Here is a 27,866-nt window from a genome sequence, read left to right on the forward strand (position 1 = left end):
AATTAAGTAAACAAAAGTGCTAACTTTACCTCACTTGTGGCTTGGAGTCATTTGTTTTCCTCATTTGGGGATTAACCAAAACCAAAAAAGATAAAAGCAGTAACAACAAAAAACACTGTGCCAAAATGAAAAGAAAAACGGCTCAAGTATTAATAGTTAAGCGCTTTTGTTAGGTTTAATACCAAACTTCATCAGAACAAAATAACAGCTCCAATTGGAACATATTTAAGCAGGGTTCCTATTAAATGATCAAAGATGCCTTCTTTCAAATGTGTCTTGATCGAACTTGAAAGCACAAAAAGGCAAAATAGCGAAATGGCATATAAGCAAATTCTTTCCCTGGGAAAGAAATTGCTTGTCTGCTTCCATTACTTTGCCATTTTTGTCACTGTAGTGCGATTTCGGAGTTGGTATATTTATGTAGGGGGGGGGTGTTGCGGCGAAGCCCCACACTTTATTTAATGTTTTAATTTTTTTTTTTTTTTTTTTGTGGAACAGCGATTTTTTCCCCTAAGCTTTTGAGATTATAAGCTTCCACTTACATGGGTTCAATAAATCATTGTTCACTTTTTTAAGCATTTGATGATTTAACATTGGCACACCAGTGACCAATTATAAGCACATAAACCAGATAACTCATTACAAAAACAACATACCTATTAAAATTCTTTTAAAAGCTTTCAAAATGTTTCAAAACAAATATTACACTAAAAAGTAAAAATATATAATGTGTGAAAATAATAGTAAATAACACATAAAAAGTATTATAAACTAAGTTAAAAACAATAAAGCCCAGGGATAAGATATAATTTTGCAGCCTTCAATTTTAACACACTTGAGATACTTGTTTTTTCATTCAACTCAGGGGCTCTGCCTGCATCCAATTTAATCTTAAATATGTTCCAATCTGAGCTGTTATTTTGTTCTGATGAAGTTTGTTATTAAACCTAATGAAAACGCTTAATTAGTAATACTTGAGCTGTTTTTCCTTTCATTTTGGCACATTGTTTTTTGTTGTATTGTTGGATTGACTGACATGGAGGAGCAATATTTGGATTAAGTAAGGGTTCTGTTTGTATGACTGGATTGCAACTGGCAGCTCTATTAGCCAAATTACACCAAGCATTATTATTACTACTATTCTGGATATAGATGATATAACTCTTTTCTGCTTGGACTATCCAAAAAAAAAAAAAAAAAAAACGTTCAAGATAACCTGAGAATACACTTCATAAATAGCTGCACCTGGATAACTGCTAAATCTTCATTAAATATCACAAAAATGCATACATGCTACTATGAACACACAAAATCATAAATCTAACAACCACAGTATCAACATAGGACAAAAACCAAAAGCCAAGTTAAGTAGAGCAGTACAAATACTTTGGTCTGCTATTAGATCTTCAAAGAGCATTCACTCCAGTGATTACAACCAACACAGGCCAGCAAATTAAGTCAAACTCCACTTTTAACAATGAATTGAAACCAGAAACATATTCATTTTAGCAAGCAACATCCTAATTCCAAGACTTGTACATGCCTTCCTGTAACTATTCTAAAGTGCAGCAAAAATTCCCATGGTTTAAAAAATAACACAATAACATAATAATAATAATTATAATAACTCTAGCAAATTTCCAATATTTGAACCTGATTTGTACTATGCAGTCTTACCTTCAAACTCCTGAAAACAAACTACTGCTACACTTAAAAGAAAAACCTGGCAACAAAATTTTCCCCTTACAAACCAAGACAGATTCAGAAAAAAAAAATGGCAAGGTAGCCATGTAGTAAAAAATAGGCCTGTCATTGTGTCCTGAACAGGATTATATATCTTGATTGGCAACTTATGTGTCCAGAGTGAGCCAAGACATGTACTAGAAGGCTCATTGGTGGTGAATATAATATAAATCTTGCTCAGACATGGACTTCTCAATGGCAGACGATGTGACCGTGGCCCAGTGACATGCAGGCAGCATTTCAGTAATGATGTGCATCCAGAATCTCACATCTCCTTCATAATGTAGGCATAGCTGAGAGCCCACACAAGGTTACACAGCAGAGAAATACACTGTAGGAAGAGCAAAAGTAAGACTGGTGAGGAGTGGGTGGTATGGGCACCATTTATTTATTTTTCAAGAAGGGTAGAGGAAAGATAATGAACAAGGTGTGGGTAGGAAGAAAGGAATTGGGAAGGTAGGAGGGGCAGGCAAACAAACATAAATGATACACAAAGACAAAGAGGAAAAGTGCTGACATGTATGGAGGCCAAAAAGAGAGATGCAGACAGACACACAAAGAAATGTCACTTAATTATGTGGTGGATTGGACAACAAAACAGCTAGGGAAGTGACACACAAAGAAGGGAAACATATATTTTTAATGTCAAATAACTTTATTAAGTTAGCAAAATATTTAAACAAAAATGTCCAGCCAACATTTTGTATGTGTACACAAAACAAATAAATGATTAATCATGCATAATACATTTACACTTAACTTGTTACATCTGAATGACATCTCCAGGTGTTTCTGTAGTTACATCCTACTGATGACTCTAGGTGTCAAATATTGCATATTCATATATGCATTAATAATTCCAAAGCCATGTTACCTACAATGTACAATGGCAAACACAACTGAATCAATAGCTGACCCCTGTCTAGTACATTAATTGTTGTTCAAATTATAGTTATTTGCTTTGTCATAATGTTCACATTTTTCTAAATATTTCAGCAACCAGTTAGCACAGTCAGAACTGCTTAGCCTTGTATGAAAACTCTCAGCTGGATAAACAAAATTCTGCTGACAGTTTGTATGTATATTGAGTGGTTGCTGAGGTAGTTGTAATTTTTTATAAAATATTAAAAACTTAATAGTTATTGTGTTTACTGTTACTTATAAAATCCAGTTAAAGATCTATAACCTAAGGAATACCCCTGCTATAAAAATGGTTTGTGTTGAAGAGTTTGCCATTTATACTTCTTCAGTATCCCCTATGGTTCCAGAGATCTGAACATTTGTTTGAACTATCAGGACATAACATGATTCTATCACAAATATTAGGTTCCACCCATTGGAAGTTACAGTGCTAGCTTCCAGAGCTCCACAGGATGGAGTGAGTAAAAAAAAAAAAAAGCAACATAAACAATTAGACAATCCCATAAATTATCTCCAACACTTACTTCTTTTTTGACATCTGCTTCCATCTTTATACATATGACCATCTAATAAAAATACAGTTGTATTCCTGAAATTGATGTGGTTCTGCTTTTTTAAAACAAGAAACAGAGAAACATATTCAAGAAAGCTAATATTCATTTTTTTTCTAATTACCAGTGGATATTTCTGATGTTTAAATATCACTGAGAGGAGTAGGAGCTACTATATGTAAAATCCATACCCTCGTGGTCACACATAGGTAGGGTTCTCACCCTATCTGGATGCCAAACAACTAATAAAGTAATTCTCTGACATCCTGTTAATATTGTTAAGTGCCCATTCTAATTGATTCAATTATCTGTCTCCATTTCTTGTGCATCTTCCTACAAGTCCATATTATGTGTTTTTCGGTACCGTGCCTTGATTTTTCCACATCTCCATCAGTTATCATATTAAGACCAGCATCTATCCTTCATCTGAACTGGTATCAAATTCCATCTATAAACCATCTTAAACTTTGCAAAAGATGCAATTGCAGGAATACTGTTGTCTACAGTTCTCCATATTATCTTCCCTCAATTCACATCCTCAGTATTGCCTCCTATGCCCCTTTCCCATTCTTTCTTTAATTGCAGTAACTGGTCTCACATACCATCCCGTAGCACATAAAGCTTTATAACAGAGAGGTTCATGGTTAAAACTTTACCATAATCTTTAATATCTTTTACATCTATCTTCTTACTGCTTTTAAACCAAAACGTTTGACTCACTGCTCTTAACTGAAAGTATTGCCACTACAGAATACTTACATTCAGCTTTTTAGTCAGCTTATGATAAGTTATGGAATTTCTGTATTCTTTCCTTAACAGATCCTTTACATGATAGATACGCTTACCTTCCCATTCCTTCCAGTATTATTTTGTTTTCCACCTGGCGATCTGTAGTTCCCCATATCCACTTCCCCACTTCCCAGTATTTTGTTTACAGTCATTCTGAAAATATTTCCATTCTTATCAACTTTCTATGCTATCTGGATCATCTTAGTGCCTTCTGCCTTTTTGGTATTATTTTACTATTAAGACATGGCCCATGCCTCTAAAGCATAGCAAACCTGTTTATTATCTCCTCTACACCTATCATATTCCCAAATAACCACTGCTGCTGAATATACCTCCAGGTCTGGAATAGCGAGACCTCCTCTTCTGCTCTGAACATATATTCTTCCAAATCTCAGCACCTTAGCTTCCCATAATCAAAAAAAAAAAAAATTGCATAATGAGACTATAACATTTCTTTGGGGATTTAGTGTGGCTGATGTGAAGCAGATGCCTAGCCAAAAATAAATGTTTGGGTAGTAAGCACATTCTAATTATATCAATTAACTCAGAAATGTTAAACACATCTTTTTGCAATGTTGGTTTTTCTAATCTATATATTTTTAAATATCTTACCATTCCTATCAATAATCATTCCCATATTTTGCATGATATAAATGTGCAAACGTTTTACTTCACCTTCTACCTAAAAGGGACATTGTTGCTACCCTTGCCCATTCCTAACTCCTGCAAGGAAGAGAAACATCTTGCAGGGATATAGGCGGAGTGAGGATCACCAAATAAATAGCACAGAAGTGAGCCCAACCAGAAGTCAGTCACCTCTGTGACAACTGTTAGGGCTGGATCCAGCCACTTGTAGTCCAGTGACTGGGCCAGACAGCAATGTGACAACACAGGTCACACAAGGGCATGTTCCAGGATACTATTCTGGCTGCCCAAAAACTGGTCTGTCATGGCTGTCACCACACTCTTCACTCCTTGGCAGTTGACTAAGTGGGACCACAGAGTGAACGTCCTCAGTGGTGAGCATATACCTCCCGACCCGAAAAGCAGCACCAAAATCCTTCAGTGACTCCTACAAGGTCACCCCTTTTATGATGATCTTCATTCCTTTGCAGGAAGTCTGTCCTGAAGGCCCCTAAAAATTCAGCAGGTGGTGTTGAAGAAAGTGCGGGACATGGTGGATGTTGTCGCAACACATCCTGTTCTGCCACTTGACACTGCACAAAGCATGAACCAAAAATGGAGAGAAAGAATGGAAAGGATAAAATAAATAAAAGATGATAGTGATAAATAAAAAAAAGCAAAAGTAATGATCATTAGACTATGCTACACAACTTCACACTATAGGTACTGCAATGGGGGAGAATGCAGGAACCTGAGAATTATCGATATAAATGTGAAATACAGGCCTGTGAAAAACCTAAGATAGAACAATTCTGACTATATTGCAGAATAATGGAAGGTGGCCTGTCACAGTTGTGCAGGGCAGTCGCACAGTTTAGGAGTGTCAATCAAAGTAATTGCAATGGGCAACAAATCTAGACAGAATAGACAGTTGAGGTTATGGGCAGGAGCATACAATGCATGGTGAATGCTGGGATAGGTCATACTTGATGTCAACAGATCACACGAGAGAAACATACAAACACCAACAAAAGTAAGTCAGATAAGCCAGCTCCATGGTTTAGAGTAAGAAGGAAATGACTATAGAATAGGGCACTCCAGTTCAACTAGCAGTTCTTTGCCTGCAGGAGCTGGCTGAGGATGATAACAGTGACTAGCTGCTGCCAGTTCATCCATCCTAGTGGGAAGAATGTGGCTGTGATTCAACACATGGGTGAAACCTAACTGGAGTATTAAGTGTGACACCCAGTGGAGTTTGAGCCTACTGAGTTTATGCTGTCCCAGTGCATTTGCATTATTTGCTGAGTGGAACTTTACATACAGAGACACATTTCCACTCAGAATACAGCAAAAGCAACAGCACACTTCCACTCAGAATGGAACAACAGCAGAACTTGGAAGAGCTGCCTGAGGGGTGTTAGGTGTTCCACGGATGAGGGCATATGTCACCTTGCGGGCCCTTCAAGTTAGTCCACTCCAACCATCTGCCTCTTGCATAGGAGTGACAGAAAATTGGGATTAATGGACAGGAAAGAATACTTTGTAGGATTCATACTTAACCCTAGAATTCCCAGCTCCTGGTTGTCATAAATGAATAGGCCTACTGGGTGCAGGTAGAGCAACCACTGGGTGAGGTGCTGTGGGGAGCAAAAAAAAAATATTCAATCATGTCAATGAAAGAGAAATGCAAGACTACACAGATGACGCATGATCACTGTGGTGATAGTGTACTACTGCTAAAAATGTTATAGCAAGTGCCTTGCTACCCAACGGTCATATATTTCCATGCCCATGGTATGCCATGTGAGAATGATACAGACATGGGCTGTCGAATGGGCAGTCAGGTCACTCAAGGCCAGCATGGAGTACCTGCATGGTGGTATATAGGTCTGAGGCATGTAACAATAACAACAGGCAATGTACCACTAAAGTGTCATATTCCAATAAGTAAAGTGTAACACCAAAGGCAGTCCAGGATATGATAGGAAGGCACTATCATGAATAACTGTCAGAAGGAGGGCTGGTATCATTTTTTGAACAAAGTTAATGACACATACAGCAAAGCAACCCAATGACTTGAGCATTGGTGAAGTGAAAGCAAAAGTACGTCAATAAATATTACTGAAGTGAAGGGCCAACAAAGAAAAAACAGAAGCACTGCTAAAGTCACAGCAAAGCTAAACTATAAGCAGTGATGCAGCTAAGCAAAAATGAAAGCTCCATTATAATTGCATGAAAGTTAATTTATGCAATGATGCAGTTAAAACTAATCTAAGTTACAAGCAAAGCCAGAGTCATAGCTAGGGTGGAATGACCAGGGCAACTCCCCCGAGCAAAAGATGGTAGGAGCCATGGTCAGGAAATGGCAGTTGGTCAGCACTGCACTACCAGCATTCATTTTTGAATGCTGATACTGCATTTGCAACATGGTTGAAGCACTTTTCTTTGTCCTCAAGTATGAGGATGGTTTTCTTCTCAACTTACAGTAAAGCAAGGAAAACAGTCCTTGTTTAGTTCTGCAGCAGAGTACCAGATATTGGAAAGACATTTTTTTCTTTATTTTCTGCTCATCTTGGAGTGAATTGCCAGATTGGGAAATGGCACTGGGTACAAGATGAATAAGCTATGGCTCTGGGAAAATCTACCTTGCAATTACTGGTGAAGTTAAAGCAACTAGAAACACTGGGAAAGTAAAATCAAAGCTAAACATGCTAGTACTGGTGTAATTAAAGTAGCTAGTAGCACTGGCACATTAACATCAAAGCTAAATCTATAATACTGGTGTAGTTAAAGCTAAACAAAAATAGGCTTACAGGTATAATTAATTAGCCTTATTGCAAAACATACAGCTAAGTAGGTGAGGCAGAATGGACTGTAACCTTATACATACCCTGATACAAGTACAGGAGTTTCAACCTCCTCTAGCAGTTGAGTTTGTCTTCCTCTACCTTTTCCCATGCTGAAAAAAAGCAGAGAAAAGTAAAGGCTTACAAATGTAAAATTCATAATTATTGGCAGCATTAGGGCTTCTTCTCCCTCTAACCCTTCTTCCTACTGGTAGAGAAAATGCTGACCCTTCAGATCACTATAATGATGACTCCTCTGTTCATCAGTGCATGTGATGCCAATGGCATCACCCACTGCTTGTGCAAGACAGTGTCAGGTATCTTGTACTGTGAGGCCTCATATAAGTCCCCTGGCATGTGATCCTAGTGGTGCAGATGGATACGATGAAGATATATTTTTGTCTCCTTGTAGCACCAAGTTGGAACTCTTTCAAAATCAGTCCTTCCTGAAGTCATAGCCATTTGTTAGGTTGAAAGCAGGAGAGAAATAGTAGCTGAATGGTATTGATGCATGTCTTATATGCCGCATGACATATATCAGTGGACAGCATGACAGATGCAAACCGATACCAATGTTTAGTAGAATGACCATAATACCCATACATGGAGGAGAAGGGTGGCAAATGTGTGCCTGAAACATATTGCAGCATTCACAAGAAAAAATCTTCACCTGGATACTGCAGCCAACGATGTAAAATTGTAAATATCCAGAGAAAAAAGCATTGGTAGCACACAGCAGGTACGTTAGCAAAAGTAAGTTTAATATAATAGAACACAGAGAAAGTAAGCGCTTTCGCAGACAACTCCCACTTCATCAGACTAACATTAAACAGGTTTAACAAAACATTTTAAATAGACTCATAAATCACATAGCAACCAATAAAAACAAGACATAAAAGCATGTGGAGTACAAATTAAAGTACCAGCACACCAAGGTCCTAATGTTGTAAAATGAAACAGTCAACAACTATACAAATATCCTAACTATTTAAAACTCGAATAATACCTTCATAAAGCCATGTATTAAAATTATATATATATATATATATATATATATATATATATATATATATATACACAAATATATTCATAAAATACATAAGTATGTAATCTGTGTGTTCAAAAAATGCAGTACATATAAAAAGTATAAAAATATACACAGAGAGGCTAAGCACAATAAATATTACTAAAAGTATGTATTATATACATATTACATACAAATACTAATGTTTCAGTGATCTTACTCTTAAAAATGGTTTTAAGGATATTTTATTATTAAGTCCAGGTGGTAAATCCACCTGGAATTTGAGTATCCATGCCTGCTCAACACCTTCTGTACGACTATTCAAATTACCTCCTCTTTTATTGACAGAGACTATTTTAAGTATAAAAAACTTAAAACTAAGTGTATGACCTTCTTCTTTGACGTGCATTGCAAGTGCACTGCTTTCCTTAGCATTCCTGACATCCCTTATATGCTCCAGTATTGTCTTTCAAAGGACGATTGGTCTTTTCTATGTAAAATGCATAGCAGATTGTGCAATAACTAAAGTAAACCACGTTCTTCGTTTGACAATCAGTATAAAAATTAGACTCAAAGGTGAACCCCTTATGTGGATGTAAAAAGTGGCCTCCCACATGTATATATTGACAGGCTGTACACCTCTTACAATAGTACGTACCTAACCTGTCGGATTGATTACATTGTTGTACATTGTCAATCTATTATTCTTAATAATATCGCACACTATTTTAATATTACTAACATATGTGTACAATATTATTAAGAATAACTGGGACATTCTTTCTAATCCTAAAGAATTAAATGGAGTTATAGGACATTATACCATGACCCCCCATTAATATTCCAAAACATGCACGCTGATTGGTCAGCGTGCACGTTGTAAATCGACTTATACTAATGGAAAAAGGTCCTGTCGCCCGGACTTTTTCCATTAGTACAAGTCTTTTTTAAAACACTGTCTAGCTATGTTAAACTCCTTTAACATAGTGACACAGTGTGTAAAAAGCAACGGAGATCTTGCTTTCTCCGTTGCTTTTTTTTTAAACCTGTCTCGCTATGTTAAATGGGTTTAACATAGTGAGACAGCTTTAAAATAAGCAAGGGAGATCTCTGTTGCTTATTTTAAAGCTGTCTCGCTATGTTAAACCCATTTAACATAGCGAAACAGTTTGTAAAAAGCAACGGAGATCTTGCTTTCTCTGTTGCCTTTTTCAAAACTGTCTTGCTATGTTAAATGGGTTTAACATAGCGAGACAGCTTTAAAATAAGCAACGGAGATCTCCGTTGCTTTTTTTAAAGCTGTCTCGCTATGTTACACCCATTTAACATAGCGAAACAGTAAAAAGCAAAGGAGATCTTGCTTTCTCCGTTGCTTTTGCCCACAGCTCTGATGTACTGCGTAGGCATGCGCAGTACATCAGAACTTCCGCGGAATAGCAGACAGCTGCGGAAGGGCAGCAAGGAGGCATTATACAATGCCATTATTTAAGAAAAGTAATTATTTTTTTTCTTAAATAATGTCATTGTATAATAGCAATAACCCACTTCTGGGTGTGGCTAATGCTGGATTTACCCACGGTTGGCTTTCAAACCACGCCAACCATGGCTAAATCCAGCATTACCCACACCCAGGAGTGGGTTATTCCTATATGAACCTAGATTCACCTTTAGGAACAACAGATCCTTGAAAAGACAGCTCTGCTACAAGACTGATATTATTAAACATACTTATGCTAATGTACCGGCTGTGTGATACCAACATTTTCTTCTCTGGATATGGCAGCATTCCTCTGCCTAGAGATATACTTTACATTAACATGATAAACCACACTGAAAAACACAGCACAATATGCCAATGTGTCCTATAGGCAGATGACTGGGTTGCAGAAAAATGCAGGTATGAGGGTGCCACAGACCTGCCTGAACATGTTCTTCATTAGCATAATTACTGCACTATGAGACCCATAATATTAAGATAAAAGACACCATTTACTTTATTTATTTATTATTTATTTATTTATTTATTGTCTATTTGTTTGCCAGGTAGGTGAGCTGGTCTACAGACCCTTTCCAGCCATGACCTGTGCTCACATAGAAGGCGACTGTAAATTACAATTTTGTAAGTATGCTAAAGAAAGTTATAGCATATAGATAGGTAAAAAGCATATCATGGAGATACCAGACAAGTAATTATAACATGCAAGTCAAGTATTGATCAGCACCACAGCAGTTCAACACTTATATAAACCATAAGGAGAAAAAGTACACATAGATACGCACCATCTCCATCACGATGCTCATTGCACTACCAGTGCATGTGCATTATATCACACAAATTGTGTTGAGAGAATAGTACAGTGTTTTGCACAGCAGAAGACAGTTCTTCAGTTTCTCTGGTAGTAGTAGAGGGAAAAGGGACATGTGATGGTGCAGATCAGATATATATACCTTATGTGGAGGGGTGAGTTTTGGACACTTACCCGCTGACAGTGAAATAGATAATCGAAGGTTGGTAGGATGTGGTATGCAGCCATCTAGGGTACAGATGCAGAGACAGCATTAGCACATCTAACACCCTGTTGCATACTGGGGATTACCAAACCATCATGGGAAAGTGTTAACAGAGAGGACTATGGCAGACTGCACAACCTTTGTTACAGAACTGCAGTTGTCATATAAATAGTCAGGGATGTGGTACAGGAGCCACAAATGGTACATAGTGACACTTGCAAGTGTGTTTGAAAAGATACATGACTGCATGGCTTGTATAACACAGGTCCATATAGGCAGTTTACAGAGCACAGAGTTCAGTATTTCTTCCCTATGCTGTCCTAGCCAGACCGCTGATGGGATGTAGTATGTAAATGTGGGGGAAAGCAGGCATGCCACTCATTTCAAACTCATCTGTTACAGCAATTGTGGAGTGCTATAGCCATACATATTTGTGTATTTAACCTTAGGTGTGTGTCTCCATATACAGGAATCTTGATGGGCACAGAAACAGCTTCAGTGTCTAGAGCCATTTTCTTGTAAAAGGCACAGATGTTATTATAATCTCTACATTTGCATCAAAAGCACATACTTAACACAAACAGGGACTACGGGGGGTTTCTGAGAGTTGGCGAGGCAGAACATCAATACAGACGCCAGTGCCATCACCGGCCACAGAAAACTGTCAAAACAGTTCCACTGCAGGGTCACCAACATACTTTTGCACAGCTGACCAAAGGCCCAATTCACAGCATTGGAGAAGATGGTTACAAGTGGGGGATCCATCATCACAGACTGCACTCACTGACATGCAGTGCTTCCTGGTATCCCTGTCAGGGCACAGTAACATAGCAAGAATACCTGCTAGAGGCCTTGGTATGGGGTTGTACTGGGAAAATTTTATGTGCCTGTAGTGGTGATGCACAAGATTTCTATTTCCTTAGAACAATAGAACAAGTTTGTCATGCACTACTGGCTTGAAAATGTTGCGGGTAAACACCTTCATGTCCTAGGTGCAGTTACATATGTGATGCAGCACTGTGGCAGACACGTCAAGGTAAGTTTGACTTTATTCCCTGCATAACCTATTTCCTGCAATGCCGATGCTGAACTATGATGTGGGATTGTTGTATATTAGCATTGGTGCACACAAGTGTCAGTCTACCTACGCAGCAGCAGTGGGAATGTGGTCAGCCACAACTGAATTGAGTATGCCTAATGTCAGTGTGGCATTGGCACCTGATGATAACAACCTTGCCTTGGCTCTGACTGATGGCACAGTGCCATTGTCAGTAATGGCTCCTGTGGAGGGCACCATTTTACCTGCATCCATTGTCACAGCTGTGTCTCCTGTGGAACATGTCCCTGACTCTCCACTAAATATGGAAGACATAAATGTTTGGCAGGCCAGCACAAGGCTCCTTTCACAAGCTGCTCATGCACATGCTGTCATAAGTGGAGCAACCACAAATCACTATGGCAGTATCGGGGAATAGCATTCCAGTGGACACCAGCATCATGTATATTGCTCATTGTTGAAGAGGGTACCATAATGGGTATAACAAAAATGTGCATGTCAGTGACACAGGCTCAGGCAGATGCAACCATTGGCAAGGCAGAGATAAACAGAATACTACATGGCATGCACTTTGATATTCACACATTCCTGCAGCACCTAGATCACAGGTTTGGTTGTTTGAATAGCATTTTTGCAGACATTGCATCCTGCATGGGGGGGGGGTCTCATTCCTGTATTCAAAAGGGCTGCTATAGAACACTTTGCTGCAATTTCCCTGTATCCTCAGCAGGTATGACCCCAAGGGTAATCGCCTCAATGTTGTGTACTGCCTGTTCCATGACTTTGCCTAGTGATGATAAACCTCCTGTGCTCTGATGAGGCTGCGCTCGCAGTCAAAACTTCCGTGGTGGTTCTCCACAGTGCATGTCCTGCCAGTCATGGATATAAAGGCTGGCCTCATACTTGTCAGTGTTTTCTTTGGCAGTCTCTTTCTAAGACAAGAATTTCCTCTTGCCTGTGGCTACGCAGAGTCTACATCACTTCCACCTATGGACCAATGATGAATGACACATTCTTGATGGTGCAACACAATACCATCTGTATCCTTTGGCACCAGTTCTTTGAAAACACCAACAGCATCTGACAATCTGCCCCTTCAGGAATGGCAGTCATTCCCTACAGTGTATATCAAACCTCCTACTAATCCATATTTAACACACTAACTTCTCTGAATGCCTAGTCTATGCTCACCCCTACATAGATAGCTACTGCTGATCCCTGTCACTGTGCCCATCCCCACATGTGCAACTGATGACAACTTTGCTCTACCCACCACACTCTTTCTGTTGGATTTGGTAATGCCTGATATACATCATGGCCAGTAAATGCACTGTGCAGCGTAGCCTTTGTGTAGTACTGAAAAGGGGATCATGCTATCTGTTGTGCCACTGACACTGATATATATGTATCTATATCTATATCTATAAGTGTATGTGTGTGTGTGTGTGTGTGTGTGTGTGTGTATATATATATATATATATATATATATATATATATGTGTGTGTGTATGTATAGACAGACAGATAAAATGTCTCAAATGAAACACACACATTCTTCCACATCTTTGAGTCTAACTATCATTACAAGATGCCAGCAATGAAGGTATTATGAGCACCAATCATCTTGCCAGTGACAAGCAGTAGGCTTTTTTGGGGACTTTGTGACCAGAATAGTGTTTCCAGGTATACTGCTACAGATTAATGAGAGAACTGGAGGAAAAGTGAAAAAGATACCTGAATATTTTTCTTTCACATGGAAAACAAGAAGAAGAGGTGATGCTAAGAAATACTATGTCCATGCTATATGGGACTGTATTTAAAGGTATTTTGCATTATTTTGTCATTCCATGTGATTATTTGAGAAGAACATGAATTTTATCTTATGGTATTGATAACAATAAAATCCACCTTATGATATATAAATGGTGGCCTCAGCTGTATTTCATATTTCATAGTAAATTTATACATTTATTGAGAGATAAATAACTATATACATAGAAAAATATAGCTACAGCTGTAGGCATATGATATAGCTATTGCTACTGATATAGCTTTAGCTAGAGCTACAGATATAGATAAAGATATAGATATAGGTGGGTCTATATTACAACATCGAAGTTTCACAACATCGAATGTCCTAATATCGACCCCTATTCAGCAAACGCTGAAAACAGCGAAGCTGCAGAACACCGAATTTCTTCCTAGGGAAGGACTTCGGTTGGCCGTTCCTGTGGCTTTGCTATTTTCAGCACTGTGGTGGAAAGTTACGGGTCAGGATCAGGTAAGTGTGTTTATGTGGATGTGAGGGTTAGGGCACGGGGTAGTTGAGTTAGGGTTAGGGCGCAGGTCAGGTAAGTGTGCAATTGTGTGGAAGTGAGGGTTAGGGCAGGGTAGTTGAGTTAGGGTTAGGGCGGGGGTGAGGTGAGTGTGCGATAGTGACGGACCTTAGGGTTAGGGTTTAGGTTAAGGTAACTGGATAGCTAGTGGTGTATGTACAGTTTAGTGTAGGGTTAGAGGTAGGATTTTAGGTGTATGTGTGTGGATTGCTGTTTGTTTGGTGTACTTGTGTGTGTATTTGTGTCGGAACAGCGAATGTTTTCCCTGGGAAAAAATTTGCTGTTCTGCATGTTCGATATTGACAGCGTTCGCTGAATAAGGGTCGATATTAGAACAGTCAACATTTTAAAAAGTTGATGTTCTAATATAGACCCGATATAAGTATAGATATAGACATAGATATACATATAATGTGTATACATATACATATACATATGCATATACACATGGATATACATATAGAAAACCCTGGACATCTAGTCAGGATTGCAAATAAGGACATTTGAAAGATTAATTTTTACAGCTAGTGTTAAATCTATGTACAGTATCTGTCATTCATGCTTTGTATCAGTCTGCTCTCTGTTTATATATCTATGCATATGTGATGTTAATGTGGATCTGTTATATGCTCTTTTTGTCGATTTGCACTAGAGAAGTCTCAAGCTACTACAGAGATAAAAGTACTAATGTTTGATTTAAACTTTCATGTGTTCTAGCAATTTCTGCTTCAGTACATACTTCACTATAACATACCATTTTTAATATTACTCATTGTTCACCAATTTTTGGTAATGCTTATTTATGAAGTGTCCACTGATGTCTTGCTTTGATTTAGGGTCTATATTATAACATCGAGGTTCGTAAACATCGAGTATTATAATATCGAACCCTAAACACCGAAATCTGAAAACACTGAACAGTCAGAATAGTGAATTTTTTCCCAGGGAAAAATATTGCTATTCTGAGAAACATACACACAACACAAACACACACAAAAAACAGCAATCCACACACATATACTTAAAATCCTACACCTAAACCTAAACTAAGCTTTACATACACTACTAGCTATCCACTTACCTTAACCCAACCCTAACCCTAAGGTCCATCACTATCGCACACTCACCTCACACATGCCCTAACCCTAACTCACCTAACCCGCCCCTAACCCTAACCTACACACAACCGCACACTTACCTGACCCGCGCCCTAACCCTAACTCACTTAACCCACCCCCAACCTACACACAATCGCACACTTACCTGACCCACGCCCTAACCCTAACGTCCACACAACACACTTACCTGACCCGCTCCCTAACCTTAACTCACCTAACCCGCCCCCTAACCTACACACAATCACACTTACCTGAACCCGACTCATAATGTTCCAACATATCGAATGCTGAAAACAGCGAAGCCACAGCAAAGGTCCACTGAATTGTTTCCCTGGGAAAGAATTCGGTGTCCTGCACCTTTGCTGTTTTCAGCACTCGACATTACGGGTTCGATATTATAACATTCGATCTTTGTAAAATTCGATGTTATAATATAGACCCTTTGATTTATGCCTATAAACTAGCAAAAATGTTGTTGGTTATACTCTTTCCAAGTTCAGATTTTGTATTTAATGATTGCTTACTCAGTGACTCATTATTTTCTTTGACATTTTAATTTCTATTTTAGGCAGAATAGTTTTCATTATGGTTTACATACGATGGTTGCTACTTATGGATTTTTGAACCACATGCATTTTTCATTGTCCACAAGGTCAGTTTCTGATATGATGATTGATGTGCTTTTTATATAGTTGCAGAAATTATTCATCTGCCTGTGTATAGCTTTCACACTATTTTGGGGCATTTTCTAGGTATTCTTTCCGTGGACCCTTGACATTAATTTTCTTTTGTCTTTTGAGTTGTTTCTCAATATTATTTTTTTTTTTACTTTTTGGAAAGTTTCATGTATTTTGTTTTCATTTATGTATGCCTGCAGTTTTATATCTCCCCAGTTAGCATATTTCTTAAATTTCCCATAGTAGAAAGTTCAGGGTGTAGATGAACCAGAGTGAATGCTGCTTTAAAATGTATGTGATCCCAGTATTTGTGTTTGATATAATACTGTTACTTTGTAAGAGCTAATCCACTTGATACATGATGTTTTTCATCTATCTTTACTTGTTTTTATTCCCTTTCATTCTTAATCTTATTAGTCGTAATTAAGTGTTCTTGCTATGTATTGTTAACATTTACAATGTGTAATTGAATCAAATTATAGGTAAGTAAGTACTAGGATAGTTGCCCTTGTGGGTAATTTCAAGCTTACCCCATTTCCCTTCAAAGGTGAGGATCAGAACCTTATGTTTGTGAGCCAAACACCTTAACCATTAAACCAATCCCCAAAGATTTTGATTCTTATAGATTGGATTGTGGCTTGTATATTTTTTCCTTTTGTTATGGACTGAGTTGGAGTTACCTCAGTTGCAGGTTGATAAGTGATTAATGTCTAGTGGCACAAACCAAGTGTATACACACAAAAGTGCATGCACTCACACGTGCACACACACACACACACACACACACACTGCATCACCAGACATATATATATATATATATATATATATATATATATATATATATATATATATATATATATATATATACTGTATGTTTATTTGTATATGTGTGCGCATATATAATTTTATGCCCTCTTTCCCCTGAGAGTGTGCAATGTTCCACAATGTTTGCACTGAATCTTCAGCGTTTTTTGTTTGTTTGCTTGTTTATAGATGAATATAAAGCAAATGGTTGTATATGTAAAAAGTATGAATATGCACTTACCTCCCTCCAATGATGATGAAAGCAATACAAGATATTTATTCAGATTTACAGCATTTTTTGTCATGTGCATAAAACTTCATATGCTCTGTGAATAAAAAATTAATCAGTTTTTTTGTAGTTACCATGATATGTTTTATATTTCACTGCTGCATGTGTTTTACCTCAATAGCCTGACCTGAAAAGTCTTCCAGAAAAATGCAACTTATATAACAATATTAGAATGTAGTGATAAAAAAGCAATGCTCTAATGCTGTACTATCCTACTTTTAGAATAGAAACATCAAAAACAATATGTGCTAAAGCCATATAACAGATTTCACTAGTGCACGATTTGGGTTAACGATTACTCTGCTTGCAACAACAGTTCCAGAAATCATACTTTACTGTCTTTCTGGAATATAAGATAGAGAAACATTTTATTCACTGCTTCAACAATTCATACAATAGTAAGGCATAAATTTGTATTTCATTGAAAAATCCCTAGATTTCATTGATTTAGCTATGAAGCCAAAGCAGTTTCTTCTAGACATCATTTTGAGTTTTGTTTTAAATTTATGAGCGTGAAGCATTGCACATTGACCTTTTTATCTCTTTTATATGGTATGCTGCTGAGGAAAGATGAATGACCCTACTCAAACCTTTTTGTTGAAATAAATAGCATAAGCGAGCTAGCTTTATCATGCTATACATATTAGAAGCATAAGTTACAGCAAAGAATAAATATTATTTAGTTCTACTGTTTCAGTCTCATAAAAAGGGCTATTATGTTGATTACACTAATTATCATTCAACAAAAGTAAAGAACACAATCTTTGATGAGCATTACATCTCATATCTATTAGCCATTGAATACATCTGGGCTGTGCAACTTACATTTTAAATAAAATATTTTATGGATTATATTTTAAAATAGCAAACAAGTATCACATTATATACAAGCATTGTGTGGCAATGCTTCTTTTTAGTATTAACATCATCATCATCATCTTCTTTCGGCTGTTCCCGTTAGGGGTCACCACAGCAGATCACCTGTTTCCATTTCTTCCTGTCCTCTGCATCTTGCTCTGTCACACCAACCACCTGCATGTCCTCTCTCACCACATCTATAAACCTTATCTTAGGCCTTCCTCTTTTCCTGTTACCTGGTAGCTTCATCCTTAGCATCTTTTTCCCAATATACTCAGCATCCCTCCTCAGCACATGTCCAAACCAACGTAATCGTGGCTCTCTGGCTTTGTCTCCAAGCCTTCCAACCTGGGCTGACCCTCTAATATACTTATTCCTGATCCTGTCCACCCTCGTCACACCCAGTGCAAATCTTAACATCTTTAATTCTGCCACATCCAGCTCAAACTCCTGCCTTTTTGTCAATGCCACTGTCTCCAACCCATATAACACAGCTGGTCTCACTACCCTCTTGTAGACCTTCCCTTTCACTCTTACAGGTACTCGTCTGTCACAAATCACTCCTGACACTCTTCTCCACCCACTCCATCCTACCTGTACACTCTTCTTCACCTCTCTTCCACACTCACCGTTACTCTGAACTATTGACCCCAAGTATTTAAACTTATCCACCTTTGCCACCTCTACTCCTTGCTTCCTCACCATTCCTCTATCCTCCCTCTCATTCACACACATATATTCTGTCTTAGTCCTGCTGACTGTCATTCCTCTTCTCTCTAGAGTATATCTCCATCTCTCCAGGGTCTCCTCCACCTGTTCCCTACTCTCACTACAGATCACAATGTCATCTGCAAACATCATAGTCCACAAGGACTCCTGTCTGATCTCGTCTGTCAACCTGTCCATCACCATTGCAAATAAGAAAGGGCTCAGAGCTAATCCTTGATGTAACCCCACCTCCACCTTAAACGCATCTGTCACTCCCACCGCAGACCTCACCACTGTCACACTACCCTTGTACATATCATGTGCCACTCTTACATACTTTTCTGACACTCCTGACTTCCTCATACAATACCACAACTCCTCTCTAGGCACCCTGTCATATGCTTTCTCTAAGTCTACAAAAACATAATGCAACTCCTTCGGACATTCTCTGTACTTCTCGATCAACACTCTCAGAGCAAACATCGCATCTGTAGTGCTCTTTCCTGGCATGAAACCATACTGCTGATCACTAATCATCACGTCCCTTCTTAACCTTGCTTCCACTACTCTTTCACATAACTTCATGCTGTGACTGATCAATTTTATCCCTCTGTAGGTACTACAGCTCTGCACATCACCCTTATTCTTAAAAATCAGTACCAAAACACTTTTTCTCCATTCCTCAGGTATCCTCTCACTTTCCAAGATTTCATTAATAATCTGGTTAAAAACTCCACTGCCATTTCACCTAAACACCTCCATGCTTCCACAGGTATGTCATCTGGGCCAACAGCCTTTCCATTCTTCATTCTCTTCATAGCTATCCTTACTTCCTCCTTGCTAATCCATTGTACTTCATGATTTACTATCCCTACATCATCCAACCTTCTCTCCCTCTCATTCTCTTCATTCATCAACCCCTCAAAGTACTCTTTCCATCTCCTCAACACACTCTCCTCGCTTGTGAGTATGTTTCCCTCATTATTCTTTATCACCTTTACCTGCTGCACATCTTTCCTAGCTCAGTCCCTCTGTCTAGCCAATCGGTACAGGTCCTTTTCTCCCTCCTTAGTGTCCAACCTTTCATACAACTCTTCATAGGCCTTATTCTTAACCTTTGCCACCGCTCTCTTTGCCATGCACCTCAACTCCTTATACTCCTGTCTACTTTCTTCATCTCTCTGACAATCCCACTTCTTCTTTGCCAACCTCTTTCTCTGTATACTCTCCTGTACTTCCTCATTCCACCATCATGTCTCCTTGTCGTCCTTCCTCTATCCAGATGTGATACCAAGCACCTTTCTAGCCATCTCCCTTACTAGCTCTGCTGTAGTTACCCAGCTATTTGGTAACTCTTCACTGCCACCCAGTGCTTGCCTTAATTCATCCCTGAACTCCACCTCACAATTACCCTTTTTCAATTTCCACCACTTGATCCTTGGTGCTGCCCTCACACTCCTCCTCCTCTTCTTGATAACCAACATCATCCTACGAACCACTATCCTATGTTGCCTGACACTTTCTCCGGTCACCACTTTACAGTCTCCAGTCTCCTTCAAACTGGCCCTCCTACATAAGATATAATCCACCTGTGTGCATCTTCCTCCACTCTTGTATGTCACCCTATGCTCCTCCCTCTTGTTAAAATACATATTCACCACAGCCATGTCCATCCTTTTCACAAAATCCACTACCATCTGACCTTCTGCATTCCTTTGTTTAACACCATACCTACCCATCACTTCCTCATTCCTTCTGTTCCCTTCACCAATATGCCCATTGAAATCTGCTCCAATCACCACTCTCTCACCCTTGGGTACAGTCATCACCACTTCATCCAATTCACTCCAAAATTTTTCTTTCTCATCCATTGCACACCCAACTTGTGGAGCATACGCACTAACAACATTCATCATTACACCATCAATTTCCAGCTTCATAAACATCACTCTATCCGACACTCTTTTCACCTCCAAAGCACTCTCAGCATACTGTTCCTTCAGAATAACTCCTACGCCATTTCTCCTCCCATCCACACCATGATAAAACAATTTGATCCCACCTCCGATACACCTAGCCTTACTCCCCTTCCATCTGGTCTCTTGCACACACAATATACCAACCTTCCTTCTGTCCATCATATCAGCTAGCTCTCTCCCTATACCAGTCATACTGCCAACATTCAAAGTTCCGACCCTCACTACCACAATCCTAGCCTTTCTCCTCTCCTCCTGCCTTCGGCCATGTCTTCCGCCTCTTCTCCTCCTTCGGCCAATAGTAGCCCAATTTCCGCCTGCACCCTGTAGGCTAACAGTACTGGTGGCGGTTGTTGTTAACCCGGGCCTCGACTGATCCGGTATAAAAATTTTTCTTGGTGACTGCATGAAATGTTTTGGCGAAGTTTTACGCCGGATGCCCTTCCTGACGCAAACCTCCCCATTTATCCGGGCTTGGGACCGGCACAAAGAAATGCACTGGCTTGTGCATCCCCAGTGGCTGGGTTTTAGTATTAGCTTTTTAGTATTAACATGTTCCTTAATTTCTCTTTAAATTACATTAATTGCTTTTTGCTTTCATTACATGGATTCATGTTGAAGTAATATATCTTATATTTTAATTTTGTAAGCAGCTGAAAACTTAGTAAACTTAAGCATTTTGTTTTTCTGGTCAGATGTGAATTATTAAAATATAATGCATATATTTCAGTAATACTAGATTTAAATGCTTCTAGTAGATGCAGCATTTCTAAAGTGTTAAATCCTACCATCTTATTATATCTATATACAGATGGGGCAGCTAATCCATATTCCATATGCCATTGACTGGCAAGGGCATAAGCATTTTTAAGACATAGTGATATGTAGTCTAGACATTAAGGTATTAACTTCATTCTTGCTGTGATTTTCAGAATGTCAGTTACCTTGGGATATGCCACTGTTCATACTGATTGCTAAAATAACATACCTTAGTAGTTTGGTAATTTTTGTATATTTTATAATTATCTGATTGTTCTGACAGAATAATCAAACATCCATGGCAGTAGAGTTCCAGTGCACTGTATATGTAATACTAATAATTGTGAGTGTATCTTTTTTTTTCCATGTAACAGGGGTACCGAGAAGAATCAACTTCTTTCTAGACACCTTATTATTTTACTTCAGTTTGGAAATATAAAATGTTGTACTTAAAACTATTGCATGATCATACTAACAATGTAGAACGCCTGTGGATGGGTTAGAGATCTGGTTGAAGACTAGATAGACTTTTGCTGAAAATAGATGAGGAACCCTATTTCATTAGCTCTTGTGTGAGCCAGTCAAGTATTTATTTCTCCCAAATGGGAAACATTTACATTTCTGTTAAAGTTAGCTGCCATTCAATGAGACAGAGAGAGTCACACAACTATTGGAAAACTAAAACACTTGAAGAGAAAAAGTGACAATTAAAAAGTGAGAATGCACGGAGGGAAATTAGAAAAAAGAATTCTTTAGATCCTAAATTAATCCACTTAAACAAAAACATGGACTTATTTTATACTTTGCTCAGTGAACACTGTGACAGACTGAAACATTTCCATTGCGAATATAACCTAAAACCCTGAAAATTGATAGCATTTTGACTGTGTGTGACACATTGAATGTACACTGTAGGGTATACAATTAATCCCCATGGAGCTCTTAAGCACTTGCCAGCCAAAGTAAATGAGATTATGATGGTCTTTTACAAGCAACTCTACATAGAGAAAGGGAATGAGTTGGATTATGCACATCAGTCCTTTCTTAGTACTTAAATGTTGCTTGGCCTAAGCTGAACTGCATGCAAGTGGCTGATATGAATAACCCATAACATTGAGTGAGAGTTGTAAAAGAATTAATAGCCACCTAAGGTCTAAGGCAGGACAATGGGTGATTGTTATGGGGTGGCATGTTTCCCTGGGATACTCAGTGTGAGAGACTGCACCCATGTTGCAATTTTGGGCACTCTTGGTCCAGAAAGAGAGTGGTACTGCAATAGTAAGGGATACCACTCCATCATTTGCCAAGTAGTGTGTAATGCATGGGGTGAGCATCACCAAAATCTCTGCCCAGCATCCTGACAGTACACATGATTCTCACATTATTACACTGGCTCACTCTACTGCCTCTTTCTGCATGGTAAGATGCCTTGTGGTCATCTTTTTGTTAAATGGAAATATATATATTCTTTTTCTATTGTACTTAAGTAGTTATTCCTGGTAAAATAAGTTGCTGAATACTAAACCATTTTCCTTTGCCCCCCCCCCCCCTTCTCTCTCTCTCTCTGATTTTTTTTTTTTTTTGGTGATGTTGGATATCCACTGGAGCCATGTTTCATGACACCAGTGAGACATCAAAGTGGAACTGCAAAAGACACTTTTAACACTTCCTTGTCCTAAGCCTGTATGGTCATCAGCAGGGTCTTTGGTTTCCTGAAAATTAGTTTAGTTGCTTGGATGAGTCTGGGGGTGCGCTTCTGCATAACCCAGCTACTGCATGCAGAATATTTACTGCATGTTGCATTCTGCACAACATGGCCATGCACCAGTCTGTTGGTGAAGTGAAACATTCCATCACTGCAGCTCCTAGTTACAGCCCCACTAATACTATTGATGACCAGCTGAAAGCAGTAGTAAGCAACCCCATGTCACAGGCTCTTGTATGATATATGGCTATGTAGGAAAAGAGGCAGTGCCTTGTCCAAAACTGTGGACCATTACATTCTGGTCAGTGTTTCCTTTCTTGTAAAAAAACACACAGAGTATAACCAATGCATGCATTGTGGGGTGTGCCGTGTGGTGCATGGTCTGCTGTCACTGTCTATCTGGCATTCCTTCTTATCTTTAAATAATTATAATTCTTTTTTCAGAATAGGTTCTCATATTATTGTTTATAAAAGTCATGCTTCAGTGCTCACTGTTCAGCGATGTTGTAAGACATCATATAAGTAATTACATTCTGAACTGTTATGTACAATAAATTCTAATGAGGTGATTTACCTCAGTATGCATCTACTGAATGTCCTCAACTGGTGAATTAGTAAAAATGGTTAATTCAGTATTTAGCAGGACTTTGTACCTTGCATTTGAATGAAAATGTATCATATTTTGTTTTGTTTTTATTATGCACTGTTGTTTCAGAGTAAAGTAAGTTGTCTGTTGAGGCATTGGACATCAGATTATTTTACGTTCTCATGCACAATAGTTTGTGAATTCAGAGACAAAAAAATATCATCATAAGTGCAATGGTAAAGGTGAAGTGGTACAATTATTTGTTTACATTGCAGGATACTCATTTTAATCTATAATTTTTTCATTACTGTCCCCGGGATTCATTTGGCGCAAGGACGGCGTTAGGCTTGCGCCGACCATGTGGCATAGAGATGGCACAGTAATGCCATATGCATATTAATGAAGGCATGCTGCCGCCACATCTACGTGCATAGGAAATGTGTGCAAGTGCATGGGGCATGTCCAAGCGCCGCACGGAGGCGTGGACATCTCGGCTGTTTACATGCAACCTAAAATGCTGAATAGTACAGCCTGCTTCCAACAGTAATCACACCTGTCAGTGTCTGTGGATACTGAAACGTATGCAAAGCATGCAAGACAGTTTTACGAACACAAAGATAAGAAGCAAACACAAATGCTCGTAGCTAAATAATGAGTCCCCATCCCTCGAACAAATGACATTTAAAACCCCGTGCCCGTATTCTATTGTGTTGATAGTTATACCAAGTGGAAGCGAAACGCATCGTGTTAGCACGCCGCCAATAACTAAGTTTAGCCCAATGGTCAGGGTTACCACATGTCCCACATTGTGAGGGACAGTCCCCCTCTGGGCAGTTGTGTTCATATCAAAACCATTATAAATGTAAAATATCCTGCAATCGTAGGACATAATTATGTCCCACATCTTATGTAATAGTCACATACAATAGTTATTTCTGTATGTAACATACCTACATGTTACAAGAAACAGAATAAGCAAGAAAACAAAACAGATGAAGCAGCTAAACTGCTACAACAATAAGCTTACATTTAGGCATAAAACAAACGTTATATCCGTTGTACTGACCGTGGGTATGTGTTGGCCTGTAAAATCTGATGTGTGTCCCCAATATATCCCATCCTGGCCATATGAAAATGTGGCAACCCTACCAATGGTCAGAGCATTCACCCAAAATCTGCCCATTTGTGGTCCAAGGTGTCCTTGTCAGGATGGGCCAAAGATGAACGGGTATTACCCAGGTCTACCTACCGTGTCATGAAAGATAAGTATTTGCGTGTACCTATGTGCGTGACGTACAGCATGTGGAAGGTGAAAAATGCTAGGGTAGTCCTCACAACCATACAGGTACCAGAGATATGTAGTGTATGCAATGTGTTCCCTTGACTGTGCCTTAGGCCATGAACCAGAGAAGGGATGAATGGAGTGTGTGGAATATGGGTGTGGGGAGGACGGATAATGTAATAATTCACCAAGGGGAGACTGTGTTGGATGCACATGAACTGGAGGTGTATGAGGGAGCAGTGGGTGAATCAGAAAGAAACACAAAGAACAAACATACACATCCGCAATACAACCTGACAGGCCATACTGTAGAACACAATCCCACAAACATATGAATATTAAAATGTGCGATACACATGTACAGAAACGTCACTGGCACATACCCACATAATGGTCTGGCCTGAACTGAGCCATCCAACCACAACACACCTGGATGCATAATTGAATACCCATCATCCCCTCTACAGCACACAACCCCCCCCCCATTCCTGAACATCCACCAAATCCAGCCATACTCGGGCTGCTAGCTTGGCACAGCCATATCTGCACATAGTGACCACTACTCATATCTAGTAGGCAGTCTCACCCTAGGCAGTCTCAGGATTGCAAACTATGTATCCCTTGCATGTATAACCCTATCACATTTTCGTAAATCCAAAAATATTGAAGTTTATTGGTCTATTCAATTTTTGGATATCCATCATGGGATAAGTATCCTGTGTAAGCATCAGACTTGGTGTCACGGCACAATATCCATTCCTGTAGACATCTGGACACAAGTTGTATGTGCAGCAGTGGTTCAAGAGACTGCTCAGCCTCCAGCCGGTCATGCAGAACCTACTACCCGGGATTAAACACCTGACCATGATGCACGGCTCCCCACATGCATTATCAAGAATATATACTTTACACATTCGCATAGTGGCAGTTGGATATAGGGTGATTAAGGTGCTGACATAAGCAGGGTACCTCCTGTCCCACTTTGTGTGGGACAGTCCCTGTTTGGATAGGTATGTCCTGACCAAAAATAATACAATGGCAAATGTCCTGTGATTGTAGGAAATAACCATGTACCATATTTCATGTAACAGTTGCATAAAACAGTTATTTCTGTATGTAAAATACATAAATCTTACAAGAAACAGAATAAGCAACTAAACTGCTACAAGAATAAGCTCTCATCTAGGAAAATAAGTAAAGTTCTAAACCCTGTACTGACCGTGGGTATGTGTTGGCTTGAAAAATCTGGTGTGTCTCGAATATATCCCATCCTGGCCATATGAAAAGGTGGCAATCCTACCAATGGTCAGAGCATTCGCACAATAACTGGCCAGCCTCTTAATCCCCCCTAAAACCAGTGATCTTTGGAGGAAAGGTGGTGAATTACACTGAATGAATAATGACAATAATTAAGAGTAATAGACATCTTTTACTTCAGAAAATAAGTATTAATACATATGCTCTAATTCTGTCAACATTTCAAGTTAATAGTACTAATATTTAAAAAGTGTCCATGATTGTCCCTGATTTGTCCTTGCCTTGTCTCTGTTACTGTTGAAATTGGTCCCTGAGTGGTTGAGAGGTCCGTACACATATGAACACCAACCAACTGTCACACTTGTTGCCAGTACTGTTGAATATCTGTAGTGAAGTCATATATCCTAGCTACCGTCCATGCGGAATGTACCACGGATGGTGTAGTGGTCAAACCAGTGACTAAGGTGTGTCTGTTTCTGGGTCCAAGCCATGCAAAGGCCACTAATTTTATGTGATGGCCAGAATAATGTCTGTCGGATATAGGGAGGTAAAGCCAGCGGGGATACGCGACAGACATTCAACAGTATGGGAAATGTAAATAGGTATGTAGGTGTATATATATGTGTATGTACAGGCATATATATATATATATATATATATATATATATATATATATATATAAATGAACATGGTCACAATAAAGCAGTTGTAACGAATGTAAAGGGAAACGCAAGTGAAACCCCCAACCCCGTATTATGTAGTGCCAACATATCAAGCCGGTCAGAGGTGGGCAAACCCCTGCATCTGTAAACACAGGTAGAATGGTAACATTGGGACTAACTCTATCCACATGCTAATTCTGACTTTCAAACCAGTACAGGGTTGTTCCGGTCTCCATTCGGACAAGCCTAAACCAGGATGACCACATGAACACCCTGACAATCAAACACACGTATGTGCCAGGACTATAAGCTTTGGAGTTCTGAATATCCTCAGAGTGAGTAAACATGCAGCATGGGTCCAGAGCAGTAGGGAATAGGGAATGGTGCATGTGTAGTACTGCAGTTTTCCCAGCAGGAGAATGGATGCCTGCTGTGTAAGTGAAGTGTTGAGGCATGTGTTCGGGTAACTATGAACCATGGTTATACATACAAATGAAGCAGAACACCAATAGTGTAGTGGTTAGAGCATCCGCCTAACGTAAAGGCATTCCCAGTTCAAGTTCGACTATAGCAAATATCATTTTCCTTGTGGAATGAATGTCGCTGTGCAGTAAAGCCAACATTTAAACATGTGAAGGTGAACGTGTGTTTCGCATGGGGCCATTAACCGGATTCCTTCAATCAAAGTGGTACTGTCATAATGAATAAGGCACACGTAAGCACAAATAAGTGGCAGTAAACATATGTAACTCACAGTAAGCATATGCGAGTGCGCCTGCACAGG

This window comes from Protopterus annectens, chromosome 2.part2 (genome assembly GCF_019279795.1).
Source record: "Protopterus annectens isolate FY-2018-M chromosome 2.part2, PAN1.0, whole genome shotgun sequence".
NCBI lineage: Eukaryota > Metazoa > Chordata > Ceratodontiformes > Protopteridae > Protopterus > Protopterus annectens.